The sequence below is a fragment of the Euphorbia lathyris genome, chromosome 1 (genome assembly GCF_963576675.1).
Source record: "Euphorbia lathyris chromosome 1, ddEupLath1.1, whole genome shotgun sequence".
NCBI lineage: Eukaryota > Viridiplantae > Streptophyta > Magnoliopsida > Malpighiales > Euphorbiaceae > Euphorbia > Euphorbia lathyris.
Window position 1 is genome coordinate 15,158,859 of NC_088910.1, and position 6,622 is coordinate 15,165,480.

Here is a 6,622-nt window from a genome sequence, read left to right on the forward strand (position 1 = left end):
AACGAATTGGTCCACATGCAGGAGATTTCTGACGGAATGGGCATTTACGCGGGGCATAGACCAATTTACGTGGGGCGTATCATGGGATTTCTGCACCAAATAATGTTGCTCCATACTTGTGCTTTGTGAAATTACAAACTTGCCCTTGCTTGATGTCTATAAATAAGAAGCTCTTGAACTTCATTTGACACCAAGAAATAATTTACACACTAGAGAGCAAACTATACTTGTTTTGTTGTTTGTTGTAGTATAGATTCAGTTTTTATAGCTAAACTCTCCACCTCGAGAGCTTGTTCGGTTGTTCCGGCATTCCATCGAAGTTCCGCTCCACCATTCGTCACCAAGCTCGAGAGTTCCACCTCCACGACCTAGGAGATGGCTTTGAGTCCGGTTAGCTAGTTTCAAGGGCGGATTCTCCCCTTTTACGTGCTAATTAGCTTGTACTCTTCCTATGTACTAGGCTTGGTTGTATCCCATTTATATACATTTCATATTTATATTTTCATGATTTATAATCTCTATTTCCCTTTACGTGTTAGTATTTGCTACTTGTTTTGATATTGATAATTGACTATTGTGTAGGAGAACGCGATTTCCGACGCCATTCGGGTTATCTTTAGGGAGTTATATAGGTGTTGCCCTACCGGAAGTGACAAACCGGAAACCGTAGGAATTGACAAGCCACGGAACTTACGGGCCCTAGTTTCTAATTCCCCACATTAGACACGCCTAGACTAGGAATTACGTAGTCTAAGTGCTTCACGGGTCGGTCCTACTATACTTAGTCGTCTTTGCAAGAGTAAATTATTATCCGTATACATTTAGAGTCATTAATTATCGTGGTTATAACTTATCAATATTCATCCCACTTCATAGAGTTTTAGCTACACAAATCTGAGTCGCCAATAGTTAGGATAGTGTGTAGTTGTATCTTGCTTCACCACAAAGTAATTGCCGCTTAAATAACATACGAAACCGAGTCGTCTAATACTTGTAATTATAAATCCCGTGGATTCGATACCCGGTCTTAACCGGATTATTACTTGATACGATGGGGTACACTTGCCCCTAAGTAGCCGTAGCATCTAGTAGAGTTAAGAACATTTAAAAGATCACATCCATAGATAATAGCACATTCACCGCAATACACATTTAATCGTCGTAAGAAAACTCTACCTAGACTTTACGCCATCATCCCTCCATAAGTACCTTCAACCCCGGCTCTCTAATAGCCCTCACGTCCCCTCACATTTAACTGTGACTTGGCCTTCAAGGCTAAATTACGGGCGTCTTGCACCCGAATCACCATTTGCGTTCCGATCCGGTCTTGGATGTTGTACCTCAATCCTTCAAGATACCTTGAAGTCTTTTGGCTTTCGGTTTCCGACAAGTTAGCCCTTGCCGAAAGCTGCAAGAACTCCGAGGTGTACTCGTGCACACTCCTTGCACCTTGAGAGCAGTTCCGATAAGAACTGTAACTGTATTCCTCATAGTTGGGTGGTAGAAACCTCTCCCTTAACATCGACTTCATTCTAAGCCAAGATCTAATCGGCTCCCTTCCTCCTCTTCTTCTCCCTTCTTTCATGTTATCCCACCAAACCGAAGCTCCTCCTTTCAACCGATAAGCCACTAAACGGACTTTTCGATCCTCCGGTATTCCCGCATAATCAAAGAACCATTCCACCTCTAGCAACCAATCAAGAAAACCCTCTATGTCGAGTTCTCCCCCAAACGTCTGTAAGTCCACTTTTAATTTGAAGGCATCATCCCTCTCAAAGTTTCTCCCATAGGCCATTCTCAAATTCAGCTCGCCTCTATATCCGCCTCTTTCATTACCTCGACCCCCATACGGGTCATTCAAACCAAAATTCTCCCTCTCATAACCACCTACAACATTATCATGCACAATATCCATATTCCCGGCACGCACATGCGCGGGACCAACAACATCATTCACATGCATAATATCCCTAGGCCTATCATTCAAAACATCATCATCCATTCTAATCCCCATATTCCAAGCAACCCTAGGCATCACAAAATCATCAAATAGATCTCCATCGCTATCACTATCAACATTTCTAATGTTCATGGGATTAGTTCGTCTTACCTCATGACCCCTAGGGTCCATTGGTTGTGGTGCATGATTTCTTCTAGGGGGTGGTGTTGGTTGTCGTTCGAGTTGGGGGCGGATTTGCTCCTCGTGTCGCTGGTGAGGTTCTCCGGTGAGGAGGGCTTGACTGTTTCGACCCTCAAACTTTAGCCCTTCAATGGCAAGAAGGATATCTCGGGTACTCGTGGCATATTTCTCCTCCAACGCCCTTAGAGATTTCGTTAGATGCTTCACATTGCCATCTAGCGCATCAACTCGTTGCTCCATGGATCCGGTGGCTTCGTTTGTGATACGTGGTTGAACCATTTCCGAGAAGAAGTCTCCGGGAAGGAAAACGACTCGGCTCTGATACCGACTGATGTAGATTGAAATCTGTTAAAACACCTTTCCACATGATTTTGATTTGACAAAATCATTTAAGTTAATCCATGATTAAGGGACAATTAAATTTACGTGCTTTGATTTAATTGTACTAATATGTTTGTTCGATGTTAAGTATATATGTATATATCAAAAAGTAAAGACATGACGAAGTCAGCATGATATCACGGCACAAGCTGATTAGAGTGGAACTCAGCGTAAGAGAAGTTAAGTCATCTTCAGAACAGAAGCTTAAAGATCAAGTCAATCAATGAAGCTAAGTGGAACAGAACTCAGTATCAAAAGAAGAAAAGACTTCTTAAGAACTATGTCTTGCAGAACAAAGCTGACCATGGAAGCTGAGTAAAAGAGAACTCAGTATCTGAATTGGCAACATTCAAAAGACAACGAATAACAAAGTCATGCCGAGTGATCTTCAGGACAGCACCAATGATTCGTTAGCTAAAAGACAAGTCCAACAACTATCTGAACCAATAATAGGAACCTCAGAATTACACACAGAAATGATTTCGAGACGCATGGGTCAAACGTCCGTTAGCTAAAAGACGAAACCTATACAAGAAGACAAAACTGCAAGAAAAGGACAAGCCTCGCACCTGAGGAAATCAGACGACATGATTGGCCTGCAAGCCTGAAGCTGACCAGAGCCTTGTCTCCCAAAAGAGCTGTTTTGGATTCAACGGACATATCAAATTCAAATGATTTGATCCTCAGATTGCAACTATAAAGGGACAAGTATACCTCTTGGATTATTGCCGGAATTACAGAAAATACAAGAGAGTAAAATACAAGCAAAAAGCACATCAAAACAAAAAGAGATCTTACACCAACTTTCTATTCTTGTGTAAAAGCTACAGTGATTTTTGTAATCATCTAAAGTGTTCTTCATTCGAAAAGAACAATTTGTATCAATTGTAAATTGAGAGTGTTGTGCTGAGTGTTTGGTTGTAAATACTCAGTGGTAGAGAAACCTAAGTGTTCCGTTATAGCACTTAGTAGGAGTTGAGTAGACGAATAGAGGAAGGTACTCTTGCATATTCAACTGCCTTGTAAACGGTTTGTGCTCTACCTTTAAAGAGCTCAGTATTGGATTTCAAAAGCCCGGAGGGACTCTGGGGACTAGACGTAGGCGGAGAGGCCGAACCAGGACAAGTCGTGCTGAGTAATCTCTAACTCTCTCAATATATATATATATATATATATATATATATATATATATATATATATATATATATCTGTATGTGTTGCTTGTTATATTTACTCAGCATATAAATTGTCTAAATTGATATTGAGTAAATAAGAGTGCTGAGTTGGAAGCTGACCACAAAAGTGTCAATTCCCAACTCATATGTAAAATAGTTATAGTCAATATCTGACCAAAGCTATCTTACGTTACAATCGGCCGTGCTGACCAAAGCTGAGTTGACAAACTTAAGAAAATATATTAAGTCAGTTTAATCAAATTACGAAAAAGTTATATTAGTTCCTAACCCCCCCTTTGGAACTAATCACATGGGACCAACAAGTGGTATCAGAGCCAAATAGCTCACTATTCAAAGATTTAACAATCTTGAGCTGATCCCGATAAATGGCTGAGAACAGCACTCGTTTCCTTCCCGGGAACCAAACAACACAGATACTCCCAGAGGGATTATCAATTAGTCGACCTCCCCTATTCTTTGGATTAAATTATACATTCTAGAAGAATAGGATGAAGAACTTTATTCAAGCCACAAACATGAGTGCATGGCTTGCAATAGTTCAAGGCCCATATGTGCCATATAAAATTGTTGACAATGAGAAAGTTGTTAAGAGTGAAACTGAGTGGTCAGAAGATGACCTTAAAAAATTACAAAACAATGCTTCGGCTATCAATATGCTTCACTGTGCTTTAGATGCTGCATAATACAATAAGATTTCAGGTTGCGAGTCAGCACATGAGATTTGGAAAAAGCTTGAAGTAACCTACGAAGGTACAAGCAAGGTCAAGGAGTCAAAGGTGAACCTGTTGGTCCCTTATAACGTTACAAGTATAGTTCCAAGGGGGGGTTAGGAACTATTTAAAAATTTTAAGTTAGGGCAGACTTCTTTTTCATGAGAAAAAGGTTTTAACAGCGGCGCTGAGTGAATAGCAAGATACTGGCTTAGTCAACTGGTGACTAGGTCAGTTTCTTTACTTGAGTCAGGAGATAGCACTTAGGGTCTATTCTTGAGCTCAGATATTCAATGCGCACAACTCAGCTTGACCTCTTTACTTGGTCAGTTTTTGTTTAAGCAAGCAATAAGTATATAAAGGAGTTTAAGGTTAGAAATATGTTACTCAGCAGATTTATCCAGGTTCGGCCTCCAAGCCTACGTCCTGTCCCCGGAACACGTTCCGAGATTTCGAATTCTCTACTGAGCTCTTTAACGGTAGAGCATCAAACCTTTTACAATCTTAGCAACTGAGTATAACAAGAGTACCTTCCTCTATACCTCTACTCAGTCCTAATCTCTCGCTAAGTACTATAACCGAGTACTCAGCCTCTCCTTTCTAATCTCTAGAAATGATAAGTGTTTGTCCTAAACAACGATTGCTAAGACACCTTAGATGATTGAATAATCACTCTAGACTTTTACACAAAAGATATGAAATTTAGTGTAAGATTGCTTTGCTTTTTCTTGCAGAACTTTGCGTAGAAATTTGGTCAGCGTAATGGCTTGATCAAGTTCTGTGTTGAATGAAGCAACTGAATGGCTCTATTTATAGAGACGTATGAGGTGTCGGTCATTTCGAATTTCGAAATAACCGTTGGAGGGAAACGGCTTCCTGTCGTTGTCATCCTGTCTTGCTCAGAGCTCTCGGCCAATCAGATTTGAGTATCTTCTGTCCTCGGTCAGCTTTTGGTCAGCTCGGTAGATTGTCTCTCCATTTATGGTAAGGTCAACTGGACAGCATTCTGTGTCTTCTGAACTTTACCCAAAGTGGAAACACTTTGTCTGGAAGTTGTTCTTAGCCAGCTGCTGTCTTGTAATCTTTGTCGAATCAACTCAGCAGTTTCGTCCCGAAGTTGTTCCACGAAGGTCTTCTAGATCCTTCTTCCACTGAGTTGCGTTTTGTATATAACGACAACGTTTTGACATACGCGGGCCGAGTTGCCTTAAACTGTTTGACTTGGGCTTTGACTTCCGTATTGGGCTTTGGGCCTTTTAATCTTTGTGTCTTATAAACAATTTAACTCAACATTGAACAAACACATTAGTAGAATAAATCAAAGCATTTAAACTTAGTGTGTTTAGAATATATTTTAATTACACTTAAACAATTTTGTCAAATCAAAATTATGTGGAAAGGTGTTTCAACAAACTCCCCCATTTTGATGTTGGCAAAACTATTCAGTGAAGAACTCAGTATTGAGCTCCCCCATGATAGTTGACCTATTATAGCTTACTGACTTAGTTTTACTCTAAACATTTGAAGGTTTAATCGAGTAAGTCTAAGGTCAGTTTTCAGATATAGGTCAGCTCATGGAACATATTCTATTTTACTCAGTGTTTAAGCGGAAGTTTTAACATTCAGAGAGCGCTGAGTAATTTGTTGTTCAATGAGTCTTATAAGACAATGTTTTATAAACATATAAGTCAATGTCAAACATGTTATCAGCATTGGGTACGATCAATAAGTTTTATAAGCATTAAACATAGTTGATGTACTTGAAGATACATACTAACTTAATACTCAGCATCGTATATAATAACTCATAACTCAGGTTTGGAGAAAAAAGATGCAAGTATTGATATTAATAGAAGTAGTCAGCGTATACAACAAAAGATAAACATAAACATAGAGACTACAAACTTAACATAACTGAGCTAGCCTAATTTCTATTTCTTTTTCTTTTGTTTGGACTGACTATGCTCATAATGTGTTCTAGCTTGTTCTTTCTCCCCCGTTTTGTCAGCATCGGGAGGAGGAATCCTAAAGGCGTCGGTTAAGACGGCTCTGGTCAGTTCTGTGGACAGCTCCTTAAGTCTATCGACGCTTTCATTGACGCCGTCGAAGATAGCAACTCCATCATCTGATACCTCGGTGGGTATATTGAGTTCAACAGCGCTGATCATGCTTACTATGAAAGCTTGAGATTTACC